The sequence below is a fragment of the Geospiza fortis genome, unplaced genomic scaffold, assembly GCF_000277835.1.
Source record: "Geospiza fortis unplaced genomic scaffold, GeoFor_1.0 scaffold66, whole genome shotgun sequence".
NCBI classification, from domain to species: domain Eukaryota; kingdom Metazoa; phylum Chordata; class Aves; order Passeriformes; family Thraupidae; genus Geospiza; species Geospiza fortis.
In genome coordinates this window covers 9,057,897-9,071,690 of record NW_005054312.1, presented here as the reverse complement: position 1 = coordinate 9,071,690, position 13,794 = coordinate 9,057,897, and the positions used below count along the sequence as shown (strand labels likewise).

The following is a 13,794-nucleotide window of genomic DNA, read 5'->3' as shown; positions in this document are numbered from 1 at the left end:
TGTTTGGAAGGAGAGCCCATGTAAGTCAGTCAGGGGCAGACAGCTGGGCTATAGGCATCTGAAGCTAATGGTGGGCTCAAAGCATCAAAATGACTGCAGAGATGAGATTCAAGTACACACATGGAGTTTGCAGCAATTAATCCACTTCTCATTATGATGACTGGAAATCTTACTCTGGAGAATGCAAATACAAGTCTCAGGCTTCTATGCAATCTGTGTTACCATTTAAAATGGGTCAAGATGCAGCCCTTATAGTTGTAGATATAGCCTTTGAAATGCAAGGAAAATGCAAGTGGCAGCAACACTATTCCTGAGCCTACATTGATACAAATAGATCTTAGTGAATGCTCACCAGCATTGTAGGAAAATTCACAAGACTGACAGTTTTGAATTATTCTCCCTTAGATTCATGTCATCAGAGCTGTCCATCAGCTCCTAATCCTGGGTTTAAAAGCAGATTTCAGGAGCAGAGGGGAAGATGATAAACCCCAGATTTCGGCTAAAACAACCGTTTTTTAAAGTGAACAAGGCAAATGAGTCCTTAAATAAAACTTAATGATGTAGACTGCAAATGTCCTAATATACAGCCTGGCATAAGAGTTCATATAGCCCAAACTGACAAGTCCCTAATAGAAGCTGAACCCTAAGCTGTTCCCTTATCTCTCTCCTGACAGGTGTTGAATTGTCCCATAACACAGATGGGTAGGAGCGGGCTGCAAGAACAACGCACACAGCCCAGAGCTCCTCTCCCTGTTCAGTTGCAAGGGGTTCTCTGCGAAAAGCACAGGCAGGACTCTGCCGCCTTCACCAGGACACCAGCAGCCCACTGCTGGTCACTGTCTTTCTCCAGGTGCTACTCAGGGAAAGCAGCAGCCTGTGGGCAAGGATGTTTCCCAAGCTTCACACCTGGGAAACAATTACAGCTACCCTACACAGACCAAGTGCACTGTGCATGCACAAAGTACAGCTCTCACCCTGAACTGTGTTCCCTCCACCTGGAAGGGCTGGGCACAGCCAGGAGGAAGTCTCTGTAGAGGCAGGAGCATTTACTAACACAGTGACCAGTTATCCCACATGGGCTGAAGCCTTCTGATCAGGAACTATTTCTTGTCCTGCAGTTGCACAGTGCTTACACAGAAGGAGCTGCCACCTGGGGTGGTGAACATTGCTGTAGTACAAACAAATAAAATCAGCCTTCTTCAGGCCTAATTCCAAAGCAGAGGCTGTTGGCCTGCCCACATTCTAGGTTAACACAGAGGGCTTGACTAACCTCTCAATTCAAAGCAAACTAGACACTGACCTTCTCTGACAAGAAAAAAAAAAACCAAACAAACAAACAAACAAAAAAAACCACGCAAAACATAGCTACAGGGAAGCTGCTTCAGGACTCAAAACCAGTCATTTATTAAAACAGAGATTACTTCTCCCAGTGAAAGCCAAACAAACTCCAGAATCATCTCCTCCATCACACGTGAGAAACTGTCCAGCCTTAACCTCCATTTCAAATGCTAATTACTTGCCAGAATCCTAACCTGAATTTTTCCTAGCTTCCAAGAAGGACAAAAAAAATAGACGTGAGAGATCTTCATCTTTCCCTTTCTAAATTTACATGAATTATGTAATTGCAGTTTTAAAGGACTAGAGCAAGTGACTAAAAAAGTAATGCAGAATGAACTAACACCACTTCTGACAAAGCAGGAAAAGAATACTTTTTAAAGCAGAAGAGCACTTTCTCCCTCCAGAAAAACATGAAAACAGAAAGTAGAAGACACTATAATTGCATAAGTGAAAAATTATTCAATGACAATGGGATGTATGGCACTTTATTTTAATTGCTGAGTTTATCTATGATAGTCTTTAAATGATGTAAAGGATACCCAGAGAACAAGGATGGTAGTCATCTAAGAGAAGGTGTACCCAGTTAAAGACACCTTCTTGAAAAGTTAAAGCTACTCTCTTAACATACATATCTGATAAATTATATACACATACTGGCAGAGTAATCTAGCAGGAGTGGCTCACAGGCATTTTCTAAAGGCAAAACCGTGTCATTGTGAAAGGATTTATCAATAATTATAAATGAAATAATGATTATCAAAGTTAAGTGCCTGAAAGTATTTTGCCAAAATCATTTAGCTCTGGACTAAAGCTCCAACAGACAAGGAAAGACCAATTAATTTTCTCATGGTAGGATTTCAGTTTAAATTCAGAAGGCAACTTATATTCATTGGGGTTTTGGGGTTTTTTTAAAAGGCATGTGGTATACACTCAATTGATTTTAGGACAAATGTATTTGTATTATTGCACCTTTAATCAAGACTTTAGAGGAAGGCACTGTGAAGCAGAAGAAAACAGTCCTTATGCTGAGAGCAACACAATGGTTCCCCCATTAGAATATCACAGAAGCAAGATAAATGTTTGTAGCCTCTCCAATACGCAAAATTACTGCACTCTGAATGTGAGAACACTGAGGTATGACAAACAAGGAGCTCAGCCTGCCAGAAACTTTGTGTTTGTTGTTCCAAAAAGGTTAGAAGACACTAATTTAGAGTATGTTACAAGAGACAGTGTGGAACAAAAACCAGATATTGGGAGAGCACAAAGAATGAAAAAGAAAGTCACAGACCCCCTGACCAGCATCCTAAGAAGGAGTATTCCCAGCAGTGAGTGCTGTCTTGCTAGATCAGGTGGGTTTGGGGAGCAAGGCTAATCTCCACTAGCAGCCCTGTGTTACCATCCCTGTAAGCCCAGTGGCTAAGGTGTGAGAGAGAGTGTCTTTGGAAGAGTTTAGGAAGTCCAAGAGCTCAGCAGGGCCAGGCACAGTGTCACTGCCCCTAGTTTAAAGCAGACCCAGGGAGCAATTGTGCAGTTTGCTCACGGACAGGCAGCACAGCCAGGTAACAAACTCTGACGCTGTGCACAGCAGGCTGTGCCTTGCTCACAACCACATCCTGCTTTGCTTTGGTGTCAGCAGAAGGAAAACAGCACTACACCAAACAGTGGGAGATATCCCTCAAATCTTCATGATATACAAAGCCTGAAGGAATGCACATTACAGAAAGATTTAGTTTGCTGGCATGAAATCAAACGTATAAACCCAAGATTATTCACAAAGATCAAGACAACCTTCAAAGAAGCCAGAAATCCAGGGGGAAGCAAAGTATTTCCAAGCAGTTCCACTTTTCTCACATAAGCCAGGGAATCTCAGAGAGAGAGTCATAAATAATGGACTTTATTTTCATTCTTTGCATATACTCTTGCTGATGCAGTGCCTAGTGTCATCTGGAGATGCAAGCTGATAGAGAGTCATTTCTGGATACTCAAACACACCTTAAAAGGGACTTTTTCTTGGAATAAGAGTGTTTGATTTCTGAAATACAAACTACTGTAATCTACTAATTGCTTTACATAGCCTACAAGTATTAGAGCACTTCTAAGCAAAATCAGATTTGTGATAACAAAAACCTCTGTAAACTAACAAGGAAAGGCATTTCAGGATGCAGTGACTGAAGGGCAGCATATTCAAATTAAGGTACCTAGTTAAACATCAAAGTAACCAGCCATTGACAGAACTATCCTTGTACAGAAAGGGCAGAAAGAGTCACCATTACTTGAAGTCCTCAAAGCAAGACCAGAAGATTCTGCTCAAACACACACACACACACACACATATATATATATATGTTTATATTATAATCAAGCCACAATTAACAGTTAGATGTTGAAATCAGCATTAATGCAAGCAGCCCTCAGACATTTATTGCGAGTTGTTCTTCTGGTCACAGCAAAATTCAAAGACCATTTACTGAATTGAAATCAGGTGCATGGGAGTGCTGGTTAGACTAGGAGGCCTATCTCAGGAAAGTTTGACTTGTTTAAGTTGACAAAACACAGCACAATAGAGGACAGGGTCACTGCCTGCAAACACACTTGAGGAGAGGGAGCTGCAAGAAATGCAAAGAGACGTTTAAACCACAGGATTATCATGGTGCAGAAATGAGATAAACCAACCACAAACTCCTCTTGGCTGGAGGTCAGAGAAATCCAAGTATGAAGTAGCTGTCATCTGGAGCAGCTTCCCAGTGGAGAAGTCAAAGAGGAGAAGCAAGCAGATAGAGAGAGAACCCAAGAGTCTACAGAAAGGGCTCCTGCCCCACACTGATCTCTCAGGAGCAGGGAGTCTTCCCTGGGACTCAGGCTTGGAAAATCAGGTTGTCTTTCTAGGTCTAAGCTTACACACAGAGTTCAACAACTTGGTACCATGCTATCACTGGATGAGAGGGGTTTGCATGTTTTGGGGCAGGTTTCCTGTGTATTTCTCAAACAGGAAAGTTTTTTTTTTCTTTAGACACAAAGACAACTTCTGTTTTACATCAGCTTTCCTACAGTGTGGGAGAACACACAGCAGGAGTAAAACATTGCAAGAAGAGACAATTTAGGATCTAATCTTCAGTAACATGTGCAGTCAGACAGGACAGCATGAGGAGCTCTACACCCCACCACCAGAGGTGAACTTCACAGATGTTTCACTGTCAAGATCGTTCAGCTCTTATCAGCAGAGGGAGGGAGAACTAAAAGGTACTGAAGAATCGACATCAAAGTGCAAGAGATTCAGAGAGCAGCAATGTTCTGCACCGGCTCCTGGGTTATCATTCAGTCTCAAAGTATGAAGTATTTATTCTTCCTTCTACAAACCTGATCCACAGGCCTTGGATTCAGCCACCCTTACTGCAGCACAGTGAAGTCAGTAATCATGGAAGTTACAGCCAAAGTCATATCTACCTAGTACGAAAATTGCTGGAGCTGCTCTTGCTCTCTCTGCTTCAGAAGCAGTTTACCACAAACCATCAAAACACAGACACCAGGAGTCAGGAGAGCTGCATTACCCTCCTGACAGTTCGCCCCAAGCAAAAGTCATAAGCTTTCCATAACCACTTCATTGTCTCCAATGCCTTCACTCGCCCCCCTCTGTACACAAAGCTTCCCCTCTTTGGAAAGTGTAAAGAGACTCTTCTGTGCTCAGAACTGTACTGTAAAAACAAAATCGTGTGTTAATGATATTTAAACTGATTTAATGAAATAGTTTCAATTCCACCCTTCCTTCCTCCCAACTCCACCCTCTCCTTCAAGAGGAAAATTTGTTTTAGTTAATATGGAGGGAAAAAAAGCAAGTTAAAAATAGCCTACTTTTGCCTTAAAGCTATGAATAAACAGCCTGAAACAGGAATGCAGTTTATCTGCCCACCAAATTCCTACACTGTTTTCTTGTACTGCTTTCCAAAACATTTTTTTAAGGATCAAACACAGAGACTTAGATCTGCAGAACCAGTGGTATCCCAGAACTGCCTGCTTCCATGCTTGTAAGATAACTGGTTTTGGAATGAGGAGGAATGGTTTGAAACTGAATGAACCAAAGATATAATCTAGGATTGTTAAGTGCTAGAATATTTGAGCAAATCTCCTGGCATCAGAGGAATCAATATGAAAAAAATTGAGAAAAAATCCACCAAGAGAACAGAAAAGCCTTTATCGTTTCCTTTAACTGTGCAACAGACAAACTGCATTATCTCCTAAAAATCTACCTTGCCAGTAAAAGCACTCACACTGTTATCCCTATCTTAGACCCAAGTCACATCTGTCCCTGACAACAGCAGCTGTCAACACTGAAAGAGCAGGGTGATCAGCCAGCCTTTTCACCCTGGGCTGGAAGCCAAAGCAAGGGTGGCTTATGTATTTGCAGTGCAAAACCAAACAAACTCTTTATTCTGTTTCCTGTGGTATGCCATTAGCAAGCAAGCTGATCAGCTCCAGGGAGTATCCTTGCAATCTGAATATTTGAACCCAAACCTAATTTTCCCTTCTTTCCCTTCCACTGTATCACCAGCGAGCTCCAGGTAATGCCACAGGAGCCACGTGTGCTATGCCACCAATGCAGACAGAAGCCTCTTGGCAGAGTTGCCTTTCATTCCCAGTTTCCCATAGCATGAGGCATCAGAGCATGCTGCCCTGGAGTGCCACAGACACTGCTATGATACCTGATAGGAGTTACATCTCAGGAAAGGAAACCACCTCCCTCCTCTTACAGCAGATGAGCCCTCTGGAAGGAGAGAGGAAATGTCTCACTTTCATCTCAGAGTTCAGAGGGAATGTTTTATAGCTGTCAATCCTATAAAGATCTTATTCGTTCACAGATCAGGGACAGCAAATATTCTGAGGTAGGCTGTACAGCCATGAAATAGCCAGGTTCTGAAAAAGACTTTGCCCAGTGACATTTGGAAAGCAGGGTGAAAGACTTTACTATGACCCTAAAGTAAATACTGAAAGCCAACATGCCACAGGCAGGCCAGAGGAGTTAAGCAGATGAGGCTACACAAGGCAAAGTCACATGTGGAACATGGTAGCACCTGCTAGTGAAATCCCAGGTGGGGTGTGAACCCAAGCTAACATCTGGTGTCCCAGGTCCAAACAAGCACTTTCACTCAGAGAGGCAAGACATCCTCAGCGATCAGAGTGGGACAATGCACACTGGGATCTCACACGCTCATCAGCATCACAACCATGATATACAACCCTGCATTCCCCATCCACATACAGTGCTCATCTTCTCACCCTGACTGCTAAAAACACTTCAGGGATATTATTTAGGCTGTGCAGAAATATTAGAGAAAGACATCCTGGTTACACATTATGTTACTTCTTCAACCACTCTACTGGAGCATTCACTAGCTCTGTGTTTACCCTCAGCTCCCACCCAAAGTCAACAGTGTCCTTTAAAAGACAGGAAACTGGCACAGAGACTGAATCATATTACTGAATTCTCAGAGGGGATCTGTAAGCAGATCATGGAGCTGAAACTGGAATTGCAGAGCTCTAAGATAGCTACCAGACCATTCTCCTTCCAACAGACATATCTGCCAGCATTCACTTGTGCAGCTTGTTCAGGAAGTCTGATGGCTCAACAAAGGAACAATGAAGTGAGAGCAAAAAGTCAAGACTGCTGTGGGTTAAGAAAGAAAATGCATCCACAGGGCTACCAGTATCTACTCTGCACCCAGCATTGCACCAGAGCTGACGTGCTCTGCACACAGACCTGCTCAAGTAGCTACAACTGCACAGTTCTGCCTTCTCAAGGATGCAGTAGCCAAATGTTGTAGCACACAAATGTCTTTGACATCACTCATCTGCAACCTCATCCCTCTGTTGTCAGCTAGTTTTAACTGGAAGTGGCTTCCCTGGTTTCAAGAGGGATTCAGCTTTCCCAAGGTACTGTAAAGAAGGAGAAGGAAATGGACACAGACTCAAGAGAAATAGAGAACAGGCAACACGTGCGGAAACAATCCTGTTTTTGATTAAAAGCAAAAAAAAAAACCACTTAAAGAAAACCAGCCAAGGGCGCCTCTTAGCAGAAACACAAAGTCTCAGGCTCCTTTACAGCACTCAGCTCAGTGTATCTCAGACTGTGCATACAGCCACGGCCCTCAATGACATCCCTTTACAGCAACTCTCCTAAGAAAACACCCACAATTACTACAGATGATTTGTCAGGAATACAAATTGATATAAGCCAGAATATCTTTGCCTCAGCCAGTAGATTCTGCCATATATCTATCCATGAACCAAGAAACTGCTCCTTTGAGCAGTGCTCACCTTCATCCAATACACCAGCACCACATGTTTTCAACTTGGGTGCAAAGAAAAGAGCAGAATTCAAAGAGTTCAGAAATCTTATTTGCAATTATCAGGAAGAACAGTGGTAATGCAAGGTACAACCATGGCCCTGATCAATATTCCTAATACAGAAAGTATGCATCTCAGGGCATGTCTGCAGCACTGGAAGCAGTCTTCCAGCTGAGCAGTTGTTTTTTTCCTTCAACTCAGCCTCACTTTTAACTACTCTTGATTAAAACGATTACTTTCACTCAATATTCAATTTCTGACAGGTAATATTCTCTACATATGTTGCAGGCTGGCTCCATCCTTACAGGCAAAACACAAGAGCTCCCTAGAAGCAAATTTTCTTATTTTGTAAGTCATGTATAATTTACACATCTGCAATATTGACACAGGCTAGAAGTATACATCGTGCCAAAATCATTTGCTAAAAGCTTTCCACAGATTTGAGGGCATTTTCCTCTTAAGGCATTGTTCCTCTTGTTACTGCTATTAGTTCTCAGGAGAATCCATTACCTCAGTACAATTAATTCCTGTACACTCAGCTTCACAACTCGAAATCTAGACCATGTCAACATTCAATGTCATTTAACTGTACAAGTGTCTGACAGCCCCTGAAGCACTCACAGGGTTTTTTTGTTAATTTAGTCCTCAAGTTTTCATCAAAACAAACACTTCCACATGCATAGACGTGCTCCCAGCATTTTAGTCTTGCAGATGGATTCCACACAGGAATTCAGAAGACAACTAAATATTGTCAGAATTGGCTGAAAACTGGAGATGGCCTTGCAAGCAATTGTTATCATTGTTATGCAAAATACTGAAATCACCTGAGTCTGTTTTACTGAGTTATTAGCAGAAGAGAATTATTGACAAAAGAATCACAGGCAAGTTATATGATACATGGACATTCACAGACAGCTGGTAGGATTAGGGAAGCATTTTCTTCCTTTCCTTTAGGTGGAAACTAAAAGAAGGAATGAGGATTTTCAAGAGTTTTCATTCAGTTTCCAAATAGCACTGAATTAGGTAGCTCTCTTGCACTGCAGAGAAAATTCCATTATCTCATTTTAAGAGTATATCTAGGTACAGACTCAGGAACACTCCAACACTGAGTCACCCTCTATTTTCACCTGCCATGCCCATGACTAGATGTCACACAGGTATGATGTGTTTTTGGCACTCTGAGCAAGTATAATCTTCTTTGCTCAAGTAATACTTTTTCCCATTTTTTATTTAAATAAGCTTTTCTTTCTGAAGCTATTCTTGGGAAAAAATATTTTGTCCAATTCTCATCTTGGCTATTGGATGAATAATCAGAACACTCACCCAAAGCACATAGTCTTTGATCATTTCCCTCACAGGGTATGCAGCTGGCCAGAAGAATTTGCAACTATGAGCTTCAAGTATGAGGTTTGGGGGGATAAGAAGTGTATGCATTCTTTTGGCCTGGGAGTCATAAATCAAAGCTTTTTGCAGTAGCAAGGGAACCGACAAAGTATAAATAGAGAAGCACATAATTATCACAGATTACAGCTAACAAATCCTCACTAGAGGAAACTGTGTGCAGGAGAAACTCACTGTAACTGGAGGTTCTGCAGATGACACAGGAGATGCAATTGGAAGGAGCTCTTGATCTCCCACAGCAGTAACAGCTGGCCCCTTCAGTGATGCCGCTGCAAAACACAAAACAAGAGATTCATGAGTAAAACAGGGAGGTGGTCATCAGGAGTTACTTCAGGAACAAACTTTTCAATCCAATATTACTGTTATCTCCTTCACCTCACCTCCCTACTTCCCCACACACTCTCCAACCTCAGCCACGATTGTTACTAAAATGAAACTTGGGTCACCAAATAAACATTAAGTTACTGGAGAAAATCTCTTCTTGCACATTTTCAATACAGAATTTAAAAAAAAACATTAAAAAGAGGTGATTTTATCATTGACTCCACTTACAAACTAGTAAGATGTGAGAGTGAGCATGCAATGGCAAGAGAATAAGGCACATTAGGCATGCAGAGAAAAGTCCAGGTAAAGAGTGTCTACAGAACAGCATGATGTGACTTACAGTCCACCAGCAGCACAAGAAACAAGCTTTGTGGGTCCCAAGGAGCAATGCATAGAAAGTAATCAGAAGAGAGTGTGGGTTTCTGTTTCCTATACAGGGAAAAGGTCATGGCAAGGAAAAGTGAAATTGGTAAATATTTGTAAACCTTCAAGTTTCTGAGACTGACAAATGCCAAGGAATCAAGCTTAGTTTTGTGGAAGCAGTTTATGCAATAAATACCCACCAAAGAAAAAAAAAAAGCATCTTCTACTGGGAGTGGTAAAACTTCACCAAATGATGCTGCATAGGGAAAAGTGAGTATATAGCTATATTCAAATGCATAGAAACATTTAAATGCATAGTCAGCCAATGCGTAACAGGTTAGCTCTACCTACAAAAGCAGCAGTAAGGTCAGAGCCACAGCCAAAACCTTTTGAGAAGAACAATCCTTTCCTTTTCTATGGCAGCTTTATAGTTGATAATGAATTACACCACAGTTATTTGCCACAAGATTTTTGGTAGTGTACACATTTCCTCAGCATTAACTTAGGAACTGCAGATAGATTCTATACTTAAGCACAGTGGAATTAATCACCGTAAATTATGTAGGGTTAAAAAGCAACCTCTAAAAAAGAACTGTTCCATCCTTGGTGACCACACACAGCTGAGACTGTGCTTTATCTACCCACTTGAAAGACATGAGGTCTGTAGATCAATTGTGCCTGGCTTGCCATAGTTTAACTCCTACCTTTTTTGCTGTTGTTTGTCTGGGGTTTTTAATCTTGTTATTTCAGGTGTTTAATGACACTAATTTCCAGATGGTCTAGAAATCTAACACACCAGCAAGCAGACTACATCCCTGTTACATGCAGGAGTGTCACTGTCTGATATTTTACTGTTAAATAAATCAAGCTGGCCCGCAAGAGACATCAGCAATGCATTCACTAAGCATTTGTGAATGCATTTTATTTTTATTTTTCTAAAACAAAGAACTATGGAAGTTTCAAGTGTTTCTCGAGAAGAATGAGCAGCCTGATGATTTTTCGATTTTTTTTTTCCCTAAACTTGACAAATACCAGGAGCAACATCACCTTTTAAGGCAAAAGGCATCTGAAAGCAAAATCCTGCTTTTAAGCCAGAGTGACTCATAACACCAAAGATTCTTCCTATAAAAACAAACTCAATCATGAAGTAAGAACAAGGGATAAGCTCTAGTAATAACAATTCAAACAAATCCTTTTTTTCTCCATGACTTTTGTGGACTGATATTGGCTGGTTCAAGCAGGTGCTCTTGGCAGATGAAAAAAGAAAACAAGTTAGATAGACCACTGGCCTGACCCAGCCTTTATCATTCATTTGCATCCCTAGAGAGTGCAGTAAACACAAGCACAGATGCACAGGAACCCACTGCACGCCTTATCTTTTCTATAGGAATGCAGGAGGAAGTCTGTATCCACACGGCAGTCACACGTGCTTTCAACAGAGCTAAGGAGCAGCTCAAGAGATAAGGCAGAGAAGCTGCTGGAGCATGCACACAACACTGCCTGCAGCAAGCCTGGGGAGTTGTGTACAGCCCGATACTTAACATTTTAGCTTTTAGATTTTCCAGATTCTCTACTGCATTAGTATATAACCCTGAACTTCATATAAAGCGTTAGCAAGTTCTCCTCACAGTTTAGTCAGACAATCCTTTTCTAACCTGAGTGCCAAGGACACCATTGCAGCTTCAGACCCAAAAGCATAAACACCAGCAAACTAAGGAGAGCAATCTGGGAGGATGGGACTTCATAACCTGGAGCTGTAATTGCACAATTAACCCCAACATGTAAATGGACCAAAACTTATTTTTAAGAGCAAAAACTCGTGACCTGTTGTTCATCTTGGGTGTAGCCATGGCTGGGCTCTTGTAGTGCCCAAGGTGTATCCTTTGAAGGTCTTTTAATAAATACCTACTTTATTCCTTTAACACTGTCTAGCCTCTGCTCTAGGTAGCCTCTCAAGGCATCAAGCCCAGTACCACCCTATCTTCATCATGCCCATTAAACAACATTAATAAAGCCACGTGAGGCAGGGCTGATCAGACTGCATGACCTCTGTAGGCTGCAACCAAACCTACTCCCCAAGTCTAGAAGACATCCACCAGCAGAGAGCTCCACTTCCCTCTCCACACATGACCTGCTGTATAACCCCAGGCAAAACATTTTTGTCTGCTTGTGTCCCACCTCTATTCTTAGGCTGGGTTTTTTTCTGTCTCTTCTTTTACAAGATATCCATATCTAGTTATCATATGCTGCTGAGCACAATGGGCCTCTAAGCTTTAAGTTTAGTAACAGAAACCTCATCTGCAGTGGAACTCCAATTAGAGCTACAAGACCCCCCTCAAATCCAGCTACTCCAGACATCCAGCTCCAGAGACTAGAGGCATGTTTTCAGTCTTTCTGTCCTGGCTTATGTCAAATGCTTCCAGGCTCTTTGGCATGTCCCACACCACCTGGAGTCCATCTAAAAAACTCCCTGACAACTCCCAGCCATTTAAGAGGTTAGGTTTTGGTTTTTTTTAGGCTAACTTCACAAGTTCTTAGTGGGGGAAGCTACAGCTTGACAAGAACAGGTGAATTGAGTCCTAATGTCAAATTCAAACTGTCTGATCAAAAATCTGCCATAGACAGCTCAGCTTTCCAGGAACTTGGACACTCTGAGTTAGATGAAAATCCTGCTCTCCAATTTCCTTGCTTTGAAATACCTATACTCACTCTTCCATTCCTCCCTTGGCACTCCTGTCAAATACAGAGATCAAAGTGACTTCTTCCTGTAATACAGAACAATTTTTCCTTAGGGCTTGTATTTATCTGCACACTGGTCAAGGAACCTGGTTTCTAGATGCAGGACACCTCTCACTGCTCTAGTACTTTCTAGAGCTTGCTGCTACTTCAGAACATCACACAATGGTTTGGTTGGAATGGACTTCAAAAATCATCTAGTCCAACCCCCCTGCCATGGACAAATTCGCCTTCATTAGACCAGCCTGCCCAAAGCCCCATACATCCTGGCCTTCAACACTTCCAGGGATGAGGCACCCATAAGTTCTCTACAACCTGTTCCACTGTCTAATCATCATGATTCTTCCAAATATCTAATTGAAATCTACCCTCTTTCACTTTAAAACCACTGCACCTCATTCTATCACTACACTCCCTGCTCATTTTTCCTGTTGACCTGCTAACTACCAGAAAGCTGCTATAAAATTTTCAAGGCTGAACAACCCCAACACCCCCAGCCTGTCCTCAAAGGAGAGATGCTCCAGATGCTCTGGTCATTTTAGTGGTCTTCCTCTGGGTCCATTCCAAGAGGTCCACATCTTTCTGTGCTGGTGGGCCCAGAGCTGGATGCAGGTGGAGCATCACTAGAGCTGAGCAGAGGGGAAGGAGCACCTCTCTGACCTGCTGGCCACGCTGCTTTGGATGCAGTCCAGGACCACACTTGGTTTTCTGGAGTGTAAGCAGACATTGTCAGGTAATACTCCTTTTTTTCATCCACCAATACCCTGCCAAGCCCTTCTCCTTAGAGTGCTCTCAACCCACTGTTGCTCTGTCTTTGTGCTTGGGATTGCCCCCACCCACGCACAGGACCTTGTGCTTGCCTTGAACTTCATGAGGTTTGCACAGGCCCATCTGTGCAGCTGGTCCTTGTCCACTGAGTGATCCAGCCATCAAATTAACTTCTCTCTATTTTAGAGACAAAGATGTTATGTGAGACACTAACAAATGCTTTGCACAAGTCCAGGCAGATGACATCAGTCACCCTTCCCTCATCTACCACCTTCTGTAACACTGCCATGGAGGTCCAGCAGATTTGTCAGGCACGATTTGCCCTTAGTGAAGCCATGTTGGTTGTCACCAGTCATCTCCTTATTTTCCATGTCCCTCATCACAGTTTCCAGGAGGATCTGCTCCATGATTTTGCAAAGCACAAAGGTGAGAGACTTACTGGATTTTTTGAAGGCAAAGGGTGGACATGGCTGGAAACACTTGGTACCATGATGTGCTAATACTGCCTGGGTTTTCATTCATCTG

General features: G+C 42.3%; 1 protein-coding gene across 2 annotated transcripts in view; it reads right to left on the bottom strand.

The window, feature by feature from the left end:
• TSPAN4 (tetraspanin 4) overlaps window positions 1-13,794 on the bottom strand; it is a 398,612-nt gene that overhangs the window by 340,112 nt on the left and 44,706 nt on the right. For both annotated transcript variants that reach the window (XM_031055730.1, XM_031055729.1), the window contains exon 2: window positions 9,253-9,347. The gene's annotated coding sequence lies outside the window, so the exon portion shown is untranslated. The remainder of the gene's footprint in view (window positions 1-9,252; window positions 9,348-13,794) is intronic.